The following is a 17,067-nucleotide window of genomic DNA, read 5'->3' on the forward strand; positions in this document are numbered from 1 at the left end:
GACTTTTTATTTTCTCTGTGAATGAATTTTAAGAAACTTAGAAAAGAGAGGCTGTGATAGGTGAAAAAAAGACCAATTTGTCTCACAATTTCATTATCTCCTCCTCTTCAGCCTGAAGGTACACTCAGGGAGAGAGCATAGGTAGTTTTCACTGTTTTTATTCTTTCTTATCCTTGAGAATAGGCATCAATTATTGATAAGAAACTAAACTAAAATAAAATTCCTCTCCTCTCGTGCAATTAAGAATTACCAATGTTCAGGCCAATGATTTAAACGTGGGACTTCAAGGAGGCTGCTCAAAGGGAACTGATAGAGCTTGGAGGGTTTGTTTTGCCCTCCTGCTAATTCTCCTTCTTGTGGTCCAAAATGTATACGTTGTTTCTGGTATAGGCAGGAGATCCAGTGGCCATCCTGGACCATGAACATCCTTGATGACAGAAACCACATACTAAGATGCTGGAGCAGAAAGACAGATCTATACCAGGCACTATGTCTACATGGGAATTCCAGGATTAGTTTGGACTGCTAGACTCTAAGGTTCTTTTATAGGAAGAAGAAACAATTCTCTCCTGATTGTCTCCTTTGGGACATATCCCTTAATGCAAAATCACAGGGGCAATGTGGAGGCAGATTGTACAATTCTGTTATCTGATGCTTTTGCTTGGCGGACATCCATGTCCTTTTCTATTGGGAACAGAAGACATGTGAAGGGGTGAGTTGGGCTCTGAGAACTGCCCCATGAGCAGAACCTTGGTATATTGTCCGTGTGTGTGTGGAAAGCAGGGCTTACATGCCAGAACTCCCTTCTGGCCTTCACGTGGACACTGGTTGGCTGGTGGGTTTTCCCCATGTCCCTTGGTGTTAGGGAGCATTTAGTGCCCATGAACAGTTAAGCAATACATCACTTTGACATCCTATCTAGTATATATGGAGACTGACAAGTCGTGGATGAGTGCATACTTATGCAATTCTATATCTAAGCCTTCACTGTACAAGTTCAAAACCAAGGTCCAAAACATAGGGCAGTACCGGCCCAGACTACAGGAGGTAGTCAGTCCAGAAGATTAGCAGGGCTGTAGTTCCCTCAGGCCAGGGCTCAACCCACAGCATGGAGAGATTAAAGCTCAGAGGTCCTGGGGGGATGCTACATGTCCCCTCTCCTGCACAGTCGTTTTCCTCTCTGCATCCCCACGTGTGTGCAGAAACATACGCACTGGGTGTGTGGTCAAAAAAAGCAGACACTGGGGAAGTGACAACAGGAAAGGAAGAAAGTCTGGGGGCAGCTCTAGCAGGCGGTGATGGCATCCATTTTCTTAGCTACATGGTCACAGTTCCAGAAGTGGGCAGAGGAGTCCTGGGGTTCCTGGGGTTCTGTCTTGTCCAGGGACATTCTTGGTCCAACCTCAGTAGGATAGGACTTGGGTCTTGCAGTCCACCTGTGTGAGCACCTGGAACTATAAGCCCACACCCTCTAGTAGACAGTGGTCATAGGAGAAAAACCTCAATATCCTTTTGAAGTTGGGGTGCTTTTGGTAGGTGACTCCAGTGGCTTTACATGCTCACACAGTGTCCCTCAGCCTTGGCTCTCTATGACCCACAGTGCCCTGAGAATCTTGGGAAATGTTCTCCACTCTCAAGAGGTCTTTTAGAGCAGACAGGAGCTCAGGGACTTGGGATAAGGAAAAATGCACCAGAGCACTGTAGACCAAGTCTGGGGTCCGGGGACAGGACCACTCCTTGTTTGACCCGCAGGGTCTTCATTTGAATATGTGGGGGTATCATTGTTTTGAATAAGGTGATGCTTCATGGATAAAGACGGTCATCTCGGTGATGGACAGAATGATAGGGGAAGGGAGCTTCTGAGGTCACGTGCACTGCCTGCAGAGCCCATAGAGTCTCCTCCTTTGCCCTGGGGACTGAGGAGAGCCACTGCCTTGAGGACACCCAAACAACAGTGCCAGCTTGTCTGGTGGTGTTCCTGTCTGGGGCCGCACTGCTGGCACTGGCCACCGGACTAAAAGTGGCCTCCTGTGTCACTGGTGCCCACTGACCTTTGCAGGAGGAACGAGAGCAGGGCGAGTCATGCAGAGCCCTCTGTGCGTGTCCCCCTGTTTCAGAAACAGCTAGATTTGAGTGAATGGAAGAGCTTAGGTAATGGAATCTTGGAAAAGAGGTCTCACTTCCCTGGTGATAGGCCCCAGTGAAACTTAGTGCCAGGCACCCTCGCTCCAGAGACGGCTGCCTCAAGAGCTCACACGACCAGAAAGACGGAAAAGAACAAGATGTTCTCCTCTTGTGCCACATTGTGTCCCAACATTCAGAGGCTCTGGGCTGAGCAAAATCCAGAGAGACTTTCCCTCACCACCTACACCTCTGGCCGTTGGACAGGAAGCACTCAAGGAAAACATGGTGACCCAATGCTGGCCGGGCCACACATTTGATTCCCCTGATGGCCCTGTTTTCTTTGCCCCTCGCTGTGTGCATATTTCGAGGTTGGTGGTGTCAGAGGATGAGGTGCATGCCCTTCCTTGGAAAGAGAAGGTTGTTAGGTGCTGGAAGCCTGCTGGTTTGTCATGTTTATACCGCAGGTCGTGGCTGGCAGGCTGAGAAAGTGCTGAGAACCAAGCTCATCTACCCGTATGTTAATCCTGAGCTCTCGAGGTTTCATCTGGTTTCCCCCGTGGCTGGATGACTTTTCAGATGGCTTTCTGTGCCTAAAATGAGAAACTGAATTGCTCATAGCGGGGTCTCTCCCTGTGGCGATGTCCAGGCACACCCCTGAAGGCTCCAGGCCCAGCTATGAGACACTGTCTTTGCAGAGCTCCACCCAGCAGGTCTTTGAGGAGCTGCTCAACAAGTTCATTGCTCCCACTCCCTGGGCAAGGAGCAGGTGCACGGAACTGTCAACAGTGGCCAGCGCTGGTCTGACATGAGAACAGCTGTAGAGGTCTCTCCACATCCGGGACCCACAGAGACCTGGAATGGGCCCCAAACCCAGACTCAAATCTGGAGATCCCCCTGGGGCCCTTCTAAGGCTTTTCCACATGAGTGGCCAACAGGCCACTCCTGGGGAATCTGGACCTCTACAATTTCCCACACACTACACTGTAGTGTGGGAAAGATACTTGTCAGCTAGTTGCTGAAATCGTAGAGAAATATTTAATATTGTTTTTATTTTTATGAATATCCTTGCATTTTGATCCTGTTTTGATTCTTTTAAATACACACCACAGGTATCCACTGTGGCAATCACCTTCACTGTCCTGGTACGCCTGCTCCAAGACTTACCAGTCACCTCACTTAATATGGATATTTATACATAAAAGGGGGCATGAGGCTAAGCTATTCTATATCTCTGCGACATGTCATCTCACAGATACATCAAATTATTGTAAGCCCAAGAAGTCAAGAGCTGCATCCTTACTTGTCTTCAAAACATCCCATATAAGAGGTCAGCCAATTGCCACCATGATTCAGCTTTTCAGTGTTGTTGCCCATGTCAGCAGCATTAAATTCAATGACTCAATTTTGTTGCCATTTCAACAGTGCTGCAGGGAACACCATACATGTGTCTTAATGAACTGTTTTAGTTTGTTAGATCTGCCATTATATCAAATTTCACACTGAGTGGAAAGTCCCTGATGCTCACTGGCCAAGCTACCAGGTTCTGTCTTTGTAGAACTCCACCCATGACCTCTTCAAGGAGCTGTTCAATGAGTTCAACTGCTCCATTTACAGAGACAAGGGGCAGGTGAACCAGGCCACCAACAATATCCAGTGGTTTAAGATGAAAACAAGTACAGAAGATCTCAACTCCCAGGACCTAGAGATGATCAGAGCAGGCCTAAAACCCAGGCTCAAATATGACACTTCCCTGGGGTCCTCTGAGGAATGTGGTTCCCCGAGTCTTCTGCCCCATGTCAGGAGCACAGCAAGCCTCAGGTAGCTTAGAGGGAGTGGCAAGCAGCTTATGTTTGCAGGGTTCTCAGTTCTGATCTGTGTAATCCTGAGCAGCCATTTGAAACCTCCATCTTCTGTTTTCTCATATCTACAGAGAGAATATTTACTGATGACTCATTGGGATAATGCTCTTAAAATAGGGTGGTAGTATTGTTCCTGAGATAATACAATGCCTTGAAGGTACCAAATGCATATTCTTCCCACTAAATCACACTGTACTTTAAAACCTAGAAACTTTTTCAAGGTGGTCACTCAATCCTTCCTCTGGTACAAGTTCTTGAGGTTCTGGGAGTTTCTGGCCTGAGCTCTACATCCTGATCCTCATGGCTCATGGTGATTCCACTGGATATATGTCCATCCTTGTCTACTTCATATGAAAAGGAGATAACCTTGTTTCTGGATGAGGCTTGCACAGTGTTGACCCTGAATGAAGGCACAATGGAGAAGCTGGTAGACTCACTGGCACCAGCCTCCCTGGGTAGAAACATCATCTATGTCAACACCTTCCTGCACTCCTATGAGGCTTCCCCACTGCCCAACACGTCCTGCACCAACAGTTCAATGGGTGAGTATCTGCCCCATTCATGGCATGGTGGTGAGTGCCCCACCTTTACCTGTGTGTCTCTGGAAACCCACTGCACCTTTCTGAGCTTCACTTTGTTCTTTTGACATGTGGGGTGGTAAAAGAACAAGCTTCATAGGGCTACTATAGAAAGTCATGGGATAAGCTATGATAGATGCTTATCTGGGGCCTGGCGCTGCAGAGAAGGCTGATGGGCATGCTGGACAGCTTCATGTTTATTACATCTCTCCCTAATGAAGAAGCTCTCTGCCTCATCCCTCACTGGACTGTGGCCTTTCAAAATTTAGAAATGAGCATGGAAATTATCCTTAGGTGGGTTTATTCTCAGATATTTTACCCTTTTGGATGTGATGGTAAATGGGATTGTTTCTTTAATTTCTCTTTTCGATACTTCATTGTTAGTGTATATAAATGCAACCAATTTCTGTGTATTAATTTTATATCTTGCACCTAATTTACCAAATTCATTGATGAGCTATAGTAATTTTTTGGTGGTGTCTTTAGGGTTTTCTGTTTATAATATCATGTCATATGTAAACAGTGACAGTTTACTTCTTCCTTCCTGATTTGGATTCCTTTTATTTCTTTTTCTTCTCTGTTTGCTTTAAGGAGGACCTCCAAAACTGTGTTAGAAAAGTGGTGAGAGTGGGCATCCTTGTCTTGTTCCTGATCTTAGAGGAAATGCTACCAGCTTTTCAACATTGAGAATGGTGGGAATGTCATATATGGCCTTTGTTATGTTGAGGTATGTTCCCTCTATGCCCATTCTATGGAGTTTTTATCATAAATAGATGTTGAATTTTATCAAAAGCTTTTTTCTGCATTTATTGAGATGCTCACATAGTTTTTATTTTTTAACTTATTAATGTGGGATATCACATTGATTGATATGCAAATACTGAAAGTTTTATGCATCCCTGGGATAAATCCCTCTTGATCATGATGTGTGATTCTTTTAATGTATTATTGGAGCTGATTGGCTAGTAGTTTGTTGAGGATTTTTGCATCTATGTACATCAGCATTATTGGCCTGTAATTTTCTTTTGTGTGTGATATTTTTGTCTGGTTTTGGTATCAGAGTGATGCTGGCCTTATAGAATGAGTTCAGAAATGTTCTTCCTTCTGCAATTTTTGGTAACAGATTGAGAAGGAGGCAAAAGACCTGTACTCTGAAACTACAATGCTATTGAAAGAAATTAAAGATGACACAAACAGATGGAAAGACATACTGTGTTCTAGAAACAGTATTGTTAAAAGTGACAGTACTACTGAAGGCAATCTAATGATTCAATTCAATCCCTATCAAAATACCATTTTTTTTTCATTTTTCATTTCAGAACTAGAAGAAATAATCTAAAAACTTGTTTGGATACAGAAAAGACATTAAGTAGCCAAGACAACCTTCAGAAAGAAGAACAGAGCTGAAGGAATCAGGCTCCCTGACTTCAGGCTATACTACAAAGCTACAATAATCAAAACAGTATGGCACTGGCACAAAAACAGACACATAGATCAATGGAACAGGACAGAAAATCCAGAAATAAACCCATGCATGTATGTGCAATTAATCTATGACAAAGGAGGCAAGAATATACAATGGGGAAAAGGCAGTCTCTTCAATAAGTGGTAAAACTGGACAGCTGCCTGTAAGAGAATAGAAATTGGAATATTCTCTAACATCATTACAAAAATAAACTCAAAATAGGTTAAAGACCTAAATGTAAGACCAAATAGTATAAAACTCCTAGAAGAAAACATAGGCAGAACATTCTTTGACATAAATTACCACAATATTTTTGGGTCTATCTCCTAAAGTAAATAAATGAAAGCAAAAATAAACAAATGGGACCTAATTAAATTTGAAAGCTTTTGCACAGCAAAGGAAACCATTAACAAAAATAAAAAGACAACCTACTTAATGGGAGAAAGTATTTGCAAATGATATGACCATAGGGGATTAATATCAAACATATATAAATAGCTCATTCAATTCAAAAATTTAAAAAGCAGCTTAATTAAAAAATGGGGAGAAAAACGGAATAGCCATTTTTCCAAAGAGGAAATGCAGATGACCAACAGACACATGAAAAGATGCTCATCACGGCTAATTATCAAGGAAATGTAAATGAAAACCTCAATGAGATTATCACCTCACACCTGTCAGAATGTCTACCATCAAAAAGAACACAAATAACAAATGTTGCAAGGATGTGAAGAAAAGGGAACCCTCTCACACTGTTGGTGGGAATGTAAATGGGTGCAACCACTGTGGAAAACAGTATGGAAGTTTCTCAAAAAATTAAAAATAGAACTACCATACGACCCAGCAATTGCAGTCCTGGGTATATATCCAAAACAAAAACAAAAGGAAAAATAAAAACACCAATTCAAAAAGATGCATGCACCCCAATGTTCACACCAGTATAATTTATAATTGCCGAATTGCCAAGATATGGAAGCAACCTAAGTGTCCATCAACAGAGGAATGGATAAAGAAGATGTGATATATGTAAACACACACACACACACACACACACACACACACACACACACACACACACACACACACACACAGAGGAATAGGAATATTAGCCATTAAAAAGAATGAAATTTTGCCATTTGCAACAACATGGATGGACTTGAGGGGCATTACACTAAGTGAAACAAGTCAGACAAAGACAAATGCTGTAGGATACCACTTATATGTGGAATCTAAAATAATACAACAAACGAGTGAATATGACAAACAAACGATCAAACAAAAAGCAGCAGACTCGGGATAAAGAGAACAAAGTAGTGGTTACCACTGGGGAGAAGGTGGGGAGGAGCAATGTAAGGGTAGGGGAGTGGAAGGGGGAAAGAAGGCAGATGGAAAGCAGCCTGTTTTCCTATTTGCAAAGAAATGTTGAGGTTCCATCTAGCTATTCCTGGTCCTTGTCTTGGTGTGACCAGATTAGGGATCTCTGGAGGCAGGCATAGGACCACCAGGCCTACTCAGATAACTGGATGATTCTGACTGTAGTTTATTCATTCAGTAGTATATATTAAGGCCCTGCTACATGCAGGCATTTTTCTACACAGTAAAATAACTTAATGAATGAAGTAGTCACAACCCCTAGGGTGAAATTCTAGTCGCACAGCTGGGCAGTCACTCTAGACATTATAAGCATTGGTACCCATGGTACATTAGATGTGATGCCTCAGGGCTTCCTCTAGGTATGGATGTGTCCTCTCACATTCTGACTATGTTAATGAAGCACAGAATCTACTAAAACTGTGAGCGGTCTTTGGGCCCACAAAGAGGGCCCCCATCTTCACAGAATAGAGAGGGATTGTATGGGGTCTGGGGCTGAGGAGGAGCCAACAGGCACCTGGCCCTCCCACATCTGTTGATTTTCATGGAAGAGCTGAGGTCTGGGACCTTCCCCTGCAGGAGCAAATGAGTCAAAGAGAGTTGTGCATGGGGTCCTGGACTCTCTGGGAAGCAACAGGGGAGAGGCAGGTTCAGCTGACCCCTGAGAGACCCATTCTCTCCACAGTCCCATGTCATTTGACTCACCCTCTCCATACCCATCCCTTATGACCACCACACAGGGGCCCAGAACAGGAGGCATGGGGAGCAGCCTGCTCACCAAAATGTCAAAGTCAGTCCTGACGCTCATGTGCATGGACCATGGGGTAGGCTCTGTCCAGGACCTTGGGGAGAAGTGTCATTAGGAAAATCAGACTCACACAGGATCTTGGTTAGACTTGCTCTGTGGCTGAGCCTTCCATTGCCAGGACAGGTAAACAGGGTTTGGAAGTGGGCTGGGATCATGATCTGGGTTCAGACCCAAAGAAGGGTGCTGGGAACCCAGTGTGGAATGAAAGGCCAGGCCTCTGACTCTGCCCCACACGTGACTCTCCCCAGTGCTCCTTCTCTCATCTGGGGCACCTGGCCAGGTTGACATGTGCAATGAAGCTGGCAGCCCCTGAACTGTCTCTGCCTCAAGCTAAAGGTTGCCTCTGTGCAATTCAGTTGGCGTGAGTCAGACCTGAAGCAGCATGATCTCCTTTTCTTGGTCAATGCAGGACTGCTAGATCCCACTGAGACAGAGCCAGAGGAGAAGGGGGACTGCAGGTTGGGGTGAGGTTCATGGGCTGGGTAGCTTTTTACAGGCAGTGGAATCTTGACAATTTTTTAAAGGCAAGAGAAAGTCAGAACCTTACTTTTTCTTGCTCCAGCACTAGTTTCAAGGCTCATGCCAGTGGCCGAGCCAGAAGAAGGGCCAACCCTGAATCTAGAAATAGCTTCACCTCTGTTTCTACCACCATCTCTAGTGCGGGAGCCAATGTCACCTCCACTAGCTCCTCCAGCGGTGAAGCAAGCCACATCTGCTCCGCCTGACCAGCAGGTCCTGAGCTGGAGTCAGTGGGACAGCGTTCTCCAGTGAGAATTCCGTCTCCATCTCCAAAAAGAGAGACAGAGCCAGCTTCAGCCCCAGGGAACTCCTGCCTCTAGCATGTGACCTAGAAGAGCAGGCCAAGTGAGGAGAAGCCTGACGCCAGAGCTCCTCTGCAAGGCTGGTGGCAGGGCAGTTGACTCTGACAGATGCGATGAGTAGCTGGGCTTACAGGGCAGAGCTGGGGCAGGGCTTCTCTCTGCCGTCAGCTGCCCCAAACCTGCCTTTCCCTGATCCAGCCTCCTATGAAATGGGCCCAAATCCCAGATTCACTATTTATCAGCTGTGTGACCTGAGCAAGCTCCATAAGCTGCAAGCTGCTGCTGTCTACCTAAGCTTGGCTGAGACGGGTAACGACAGGACTTGCCACACAGAATGGCTGTGCAGATTCATTGAGGTCTAACAGGCAGAAAGCTGTAGGGCTTTTTATTATTGTTTGGGGAAGGGTAGCTCGCTGCGTGCGGCCAGGGCCGTGGGTCACCCACTCATCTGCTCAGCAGCCTCAGCATTTATTAGGCACCTGAAGTGTACAAAAGTACAAGACGAACAAGCCAACCCTATGGCTGTGCTGCAGCAAGGTAACGCGCGCCTGACTGGGGAGTCAGACCGAGGGGTGAGCAGAATGAGTGGAAGACGCCCTCTAGTGGAACTGAGCTGCCTCTTCTGGAGCTTGGAGTTAGTGAGAAGCCAAAGCTAAAAAGCTGAAGCTCTGATCTGTTCTTAGAAACAATGATCTGCACATACATATAAACGAAAAAAAAGTGCAGTGTACTGTATATATATATGTATCTACATGCAATATAATGTGTATGTGCAGTCGAACTGTAATAATTCTACCTAATCAAACTGAAAAATGGGAAAAAAAACAAAGTAAAAACAACAGAATTCAAGCAATTAAAAAAAAAAAAAAAGCTTCTCAATAGAAATGGGAATGGCGGCCCCTAGTGACCAACCTGAGCACTCCATCCTTCAGTCCTGCGGGACCTTAGTGTTCAGAGGAGCCCAGTGAAAAACCCTCATCCAGGCAATTTGATTTTTTTATGTTCTCAATTAAAAAGTATTTGGACTTTAATGCCCGTCATATATATATATTCACCTCTCCTTCCCTCTTTCCACTCTGCTCAGGAAGAGCTCCTGAAAATCTAAAAAGGTTTGTAGTAAAGACAACTCATTGAGCAGGGAGCTGGTAGAGTGGAGGCTAGAGGTCTGTTAAGAGTGGAAGGATAGGAATGGGAAAGGGGAGCGGGCAGGATGCGCTTTTTTTAGCTTCTCACTTAAAGTTATTTTGAAAAATTCCAGTCTTCTCTGGATTAACAGGAAGAGGGTAGTTTTGTCTATGGGCAGGGTGAGGGGCAGGAGGTCCTGGTAATGAGGTAAAATGATGATGGCTGGGCTTTTCAGGAGGGGGTGCTGAGACAGAAAAATTAGCAGGTCTCTGGCTTCCATGCTGGTCCATCCGGCTAGCACTTAGCTTCTTCCAGGCTGTTGGATAGATGGGGTGGGTGGGGGTAACTTTCTTCCCTAAACCAACCAGTCCAGTTTGTCCTCAGGAAACCCAGGTCCCTGCTGCTTCTTTCCTTCACCATACCCCCAAGTGGAGGGCACCCTTCTTTCCCCAAGGACGGGCACTGCAGGGGAGTCCCATGGACCAGGTGTCCAAATGGACTGTGCAACCTTGAGTCCAAATGGTTGGACCAGAGACAGGTATGTGTGCATTCTGCGACTCCGCACTGAGCCCCTATACAATCGCTGCCAGTCCATCAGTCAGGAGTCTCGCCTCAGTGCTAGTCAGCAAGGACACGTGGCTTGGGTGGCTTATAAGCAATGTCGGGAGGACCCCGGAAAGGCGGAAGAGGCCGCCACCTCGCGGGGCGAGCGAGGGCGGGCGAGGGCTGGCGGACTGGCCCACCTGAGACCGGCCCAGGCTGGAGTCCAGGAGCCCCCGCTGCCCTCTTCGTAAAACCGGCCTCCTACAGGCGGAACCCGCTGCAGCCGAGGCGGTTGGGTCGGCGCCCTGGGTCGCGGACGAGCGCTGGAGGGGCCTCGCCGCAGGGGCTGAGCGCTTCCCCAACTGCCTCGCTGAACCCCGCACCGGCCTGATCCCTCGTCTCCCCGAGTTTGGGTGAGAAGTGGGGCTGCTCTGCCCAGGATGGATTTTAGAGCAAGAAAGCCAGCGAGCCGACGGACCCCGCCCGAACTTCCCCCGAGACCCCCGTGAATGAGTTCGCCACGCCCACCCGTGTTGACCGGCTTACGCCCCGCGGCTCTCCAGACCCACCATCCCGCTCCAAGTTCAGCACCCGCCGCCGTGGAAAGCGGACAGCGCCTCACCTCTACCTACCCGGTTGGCAGGGCGTCTCCAGAGACAGAGGTGCCCGGGGATCAAGGCTGGGCCCCCACCCCCAGCAGGTTGCTGCCCTCCGGAAGGTGGGGCGCTGCCCCAAAGGAACTCTCCGGTGCACCCAGGGGGAGGTTCCATTTCAACCTCTGATTAAAAACAAGGTTCTCTTGGGTACTTAGGGGGCTCTGAGTGCAGGTGCTAGAATGCAGAAAACAGGCCTGCCCCTCACAGTGTCTACTGAGGAATGGAAATTACAAAGAGTGCCGCAGCCCGTGCAGTGGCCCCTGCGGCTAGGAAGGCTTCCTGCGCCAGAAAAGACTCCCATTCTGAACACCCAGACCCAGAGAGAAAAATCACATCCCCCACCAACTTCTATGAGCCAAGACACTGACTTCAACGCAAATACCCAACTTTTAAATTTGCCTCTGATGCTTCCTAGATCAGATGTCTGACGATGTTTTAAGGACTACAAGCGAATCACAAGGGAAACATTCAGACACTGAACAACAACCCTGAACTTTTCCAGGGGACAGATGAGTACTTCAAGTGGAGTTTCTTTCTTTTTTTCTTCCTTATTCTTAATTCTTCCTCTGTTAATGGAACACAAGCCTGCTGAAAGGACAAAGGATGGCAGTTTTACTTTCTGTTGGTTGTCCAGCCTTCCAAACCCTTGGACAAATTCAAGCACTGTGGAAAAGACTCCATTCAACCAGGAGTCACCTTGCTGCAGATCCCAGCCAGGTTGGGACATGCACACACATATTTCCAAAAATAACAGAGTTTGAAGAGGAAGGGAGAGCAAGTTCCAGGCAAAGGGTAGGGGGAAAGGGCAGGGGGGAAGACTGTCAAGAGAGGAGAACCAAGAGGGAGACAGTGCACACGTGACTTGGCTTCCACTGCGACACACACAAAAGGAGCAAATGAGGCAAGCTCTGTCATTACAGTGTATGATCAAGAAAGTAATTCTTTAAAATGACAGTGGAATGTCTCAAGTGAGGAGAAAAGAGATCAAGAGAGAGAACACTGGACAGAGTCAGAGCTGAGTTCCAGCCCAGCCCTTCCACAGAAACAAGCGGCATGGACCAGTTACCTGGCCTTTTCAAGTTTCACCATCCTCATCTGTAAAGGAGTTTGTACTAGAGGATTCCCTAAGAATTTTCCAGGTCTAACGGCTATGATTCCTGTTTTTGAAGTCGTTATTTTTTTTCAAAAAAAGTAATCTTAGGATACAAGAAAAGATGAGATTTTTAACTTCCCTTTGCCCGTCAGAGAACTTACACTGTCATAGGTCTGTTCACAGCCCCACTCCAGATTTAACACTTATCCCAATAGCAATTGCTCCTAGGAATTTAATGAATCTGCTTACCACAAAGATAGGGTGCTTCTGTTTATAAACATCATATAAGTGCAAATATCAAATATCAGTAGTAAGGGAAAAGAACAATAGCTGGATAATTTCAAAATAAATTCTGTTGTTGTCAAAAAAAAAAAAAAAAGAAGTATCTGGGAAACTGATGGATTTTTAGTGGATCCTTCCTGAATGGCCCTCAGAAGCTTCATTAACAAAAAGAAGCAGATTGACTGTCACCCTCTCCCCCGTCAGTCATAGGTGGCCCCTCAGGGATCACTCTACTGAGTGGATGAGAGGATACTGTGGTCAGAGGAGGGTCCTGCGCTGATCCTGGGGAGGTGAGGGTTTCAGTGTAGCCTTGGTTCCAGCCTGGATTTCGGAGACTCCTGTGTATCTGGGGCAGGCGGGGAACTCAACCACGCCTCCAAGACATCCTGTCCCTCTCCATCCACAGCTTTATCCAGATGAGGGCCTGAACAAATGAGAGATTAGAACACAGGACAGACGGGGCTGGGATGGGAGGAGGGAAGCTGTGACAGAGCCTCTGGCCAAGAGGAAGCTCAGCTCTCCTCTGTGGGGCCCTGAGCAACTCACTGCCCTTTGATTCTGTGTCTCCTCATCTGGGAAATGGAGGGATGATGATCCCCTGGTACAGGCCTCACAAGGCTCCGATGAGGTGAGAGGGAAGAAAGGAAGAGGGAGCCATTGCGCCCTGCTCCACCTGCAGGGCTGAGGGAGAAGCAGTGATGGTAGCGGGACAGCAGTATGGCGCCGCGTCCTCACGAGAACTTGTGTGGCACAGACTTTCCAGAAGAGAAAACAGGGGCAGGGAGGCCAGGGATTAGCCTAGAATCAGAGCTTGCTGGAGGACAGAGTATCAGCTGACTTGGGTCAGATGTCCAGGATCTGAGGTCAGGGGTATTGGGGGAAATGGGATGAGGGGAGTATTGCCTCGATGACCCCATCCCCAGTACTCGCAGGAGCAGCCTGCCACATTCACCACCCTGATGATGAGCCTCCATGGAGCCCAGAAGAGGCTACAGAGGAAGGCCAGTGTCCTGTGGAAGAGGGGCCCCAGGGTCAGGGGAAAGGGTCTCCCCCTCCCAGCTGGAGACCTCCAAGCTCAGAGAGGAAGGGGCTTGTTCCTCCAGCCCTGATGCCTTTTGCCAAGTGGCCTGAAATCCTCCTGTAAAGTGAACAGGGGGAGGGCCTGGAAGAGCTGCTGCAGGATGGATTTGGGGGCGGGAAGGGGCCAAGGATTAAATAACCTATGATTTGCCAGATGCAGACCTTTGAAAGTGACTACAAGTCTAATGTTCTTGGAGGGTGGAGGGAGGGAAATTGATGGGAAGTTATTAAGGCCCTAGGCTGCTCCAGAGGAAACCCCTGGGCAGGAGTGGAGGGTGGGGAGTTTTCAAAGGAGGGCTTGTGGGGGCACCTGACAGCAGGGGCTCATCCCACTCCCACCCGGATGGCAACCTTCCTTGGCATAATCCTCACTGAACTCATGCTGCTGGGCTCCATGGTAGAGGATTACCTGTGGGACAGTGAGCCTGGGGGCCAGGCAGGGGGGACAAGGATGGAGGCTTGGGAAGGGAGAGCCCCAGTACTGAGCCCTGAACTGTCAGCACGAGGCAGACCTCCTCTCAGGAGAGCCTCACGGCATCCCTGTGAGCTGGAAATTCATATCCATTTTTAGTAATGAGTGAAAGGAGACTCCACTGGTTCCAGTTCCCAAGGCTGGTGAAGCAGCAGAGGTCCCTGACTGCAAAGCTGCATGAGGTTTTGCATGAACTGAGTTTCTTCCTCAAGTGGTATCCGAGGGGCAAGAATGAAGTGGGGGGCCCTCCAAGTCCAGTAACACATAAGCGAGCAAGCAGTCCCTTCCTGCCTGGCTGTCATCAGAGAGGCTTGTGCTACAAGGTCTGTGAGACTCTGTCCTCATACCCCGCTGTCTCTGGGGCCAAGAGCCTGGCCTTGGTCCACGTGCTGTTTTCTGTGCGTGCCGGGACCCTCTGTGAAACTTGGGGTGGTGCAACATGAGAAGGGGTGGGCATAGAGAACTGGTAATGACTCAAAGGCTCTTTCTGGTGTGTGTTTGTCTTCTGGGGGAATGAGATCAACCACCAGAAGAAGAAGGTGAGCAGCAGTGGCCATCCCCACAGGGATGGGTGTGAGGAGGAAATCAGAGATGACACCGGGCAGAACACTGCCTGGCTTCATGCTCTGCAGCTTACATTTGTTGGGAGAGTTTGATTAACAGAGGCGTGGGAGACCCATCCTGCTGATGGGTGGAGGAAAGGGGATGGCATCAAGGAAAAATTCCTGGATGAGGGGCTATTTATTGCATCTCTGCAAACAGGTAGGGCCTGGAAAGAATTGCAGGGAAGGAGGGCTCCCATGTGTGCAAAGACCCAGAATCAGGTTGCTCTAGGTGGCAGCAGAAAATTACAACCTACAGCCAGAGGAGCAATTTGGTGCCTGGTTCTGGGACAGAGAGCAGCTCAGTGAGGCCAGAGAGGAGAAAGTCAGGGTGAACTCTCTCCACTGGCCCATCCAGAGAGCTGAGTCCATGTCTCCCTGCTCAGTCCCAGACCTTGTTGCATGGTGACCACTGGAGCATCCAGACTCCAGCTGCTGGCCAGACACTATGAGTGATTCCTGAATTGTGGCTTCTGGTAGCCAAACTGGATCCACCCTCTCTTGTAGCTACATCCTACCCTGCTAGCTGGTGCCCCAGTCAACTTTGGGCAGCAGAACTCTCAAGGCCAAGAGACACAGCCATCATCAAGCACAAGGGAGACTGTGTGTCCAGTGGTGGTGGGACCTCCACTGTGTCAGGGACACAGCTGGGACACACAGAGTGCACTGGCCCCATCTCTCTAATGCTTCATTCCCAAGGTCCAGTTACTTATTTGGAAAAGCAGTATGTATTTAATGCTAAATTTGAACATTATTATAAAACCTATTTAAGTTACATTTTAGTGGTGTTTTTTTTCTTCCTATGCTAATTTAAATGATGCACAAACTCTCGCATTCCTCCTTTAAAATGAGTGTTCCATGGACATGAGCAGCCTTAGACATGCGACAGGTCTGTTAAACAATTTACTGCATAGAACACTCACTGGATATAACTTCCTTTCATGGACAAAACACTATGCCAAAAGCTTTTTTCATAAACTTGTAATGAACATCTATGTGCATATATCTAATATGATGTTAATTACATGCAGCCATGGAGACTCTCATGTGCATTCAGTGTTAGATCATTAAGCTTAGCACAGCCGTTAAGTGCCTTAGAAACACAAGTGTTACAGTAGTGACATCTTCACCATGTGCATGTGTATAACTTTCTCTATAAGAAAACTGCAAAAAACTCTTTCATATTGTTTGTAACTAACATCTATATATATACATCTTGTATGTGAATAAGTCTTTACCTGCAGACCGGAGGGCATTCGTTACTGTTCAAGGTCACAGTCTTAGCCCAGCTTCTGGGTAGCCTTAGAAACACTAATGTTTTATGTCTATTAAACAATTAAATATATGCATCACCCATTATCTGTAACTTAATTTAACTGAAAGAACACCATCTAAATTGTCTTTGATAAAGCTTATAACAGACATATATATATATGATATGTGAAGATTTTATATGCAGATGGAAAGGCATTCACTAATATTCGATGTTAGAAAACTAATTAGCACAGCTTCTAGGCAGCCTTAAAAACACTAGTGTCACAGGACTGTGAAATAGTTAACAACTGTATCAATTAAATGTGCATAGTAGAAACTATTTACTGTAAGAACATGTGTGTAAAATTCCTTTCCTATAGCTAGCAAGAACAGCTATTTATATCATATAGAAAGAAAAATACATCTTTTTCTCAAAAGACAGCTATGTTTTTTGAAATCTCAGTGTAGCCTTAGAAGGAGTATTTTTACAGACCTATTATCAAATTCACTGCATACACATCACTAAGGGAACTCTCTGTCACTGAATCTACTCTCTGCTATGAGTATCTTTCACATTACTTTTAAGAATATATACATACATCAAATCTGAAAGCAAGCCTTTAGATGAAGAAGAAAAGATAGATACATTTTTTTCCTAGAAAGAAAGCTAGGCTTTTCTCACTTTCAATGTAGCTTTAAAAATGAGTACGTTACACTGTTCCCTACATGTGTCACTCCCAACGCTTACCTTCCATTCAGGGAAAATTGCACTATACCTGAATAATTTTTCATGTAGGTGTTCAGATTTACCTGATTGAAAACCAGTTTTTCTTTGGGCTAAAAAAAGAATCATATATTCAGGCTTTGAAGCCAACCATTTTACATACAGTTTGCTGTATCCTTATAAGCACTGGTGCTAAAGCTCTCTCACACA

The 17,067-nt window shown here is 46.7% G+C and overlaps 1 long non-coding RNA gene across 1 annotated transcript; it reads left to right on the top strand.

The window, feature by feature from the left end:
* The first annotated feature begins 5,069 nt into the window (after positions 1-5,069).
* LOC135321508 (uncharacterized) lies at positions 5,070-12,825 on the top strand. Its single transcript, XR_010381335.1, has 2 exons — positions 5,070-5,288; positions 5,881-12,825. It is a non-coding gene; the product is annotated as an uncharacterized LOC135321508 (long non-coding RNA).
* The last annotated feature ends 4,242 nt before the right edge of the window (positions 12,826-17,067 follow it).

This window comes from Camelus dromedarius, chromosome 6 (genome assembly GCF_036321535.1).
Source record: "Camelus dromedarius isolate mCamDro1 chromosome 6, mCamDro1.pat, whole genome shotgun sequence".
NCBI lineage: Eukaryota > Metazoa > Chordata > Mammalia > Artiodactyla > Camelidae > Camelus > Camelus dromedarius.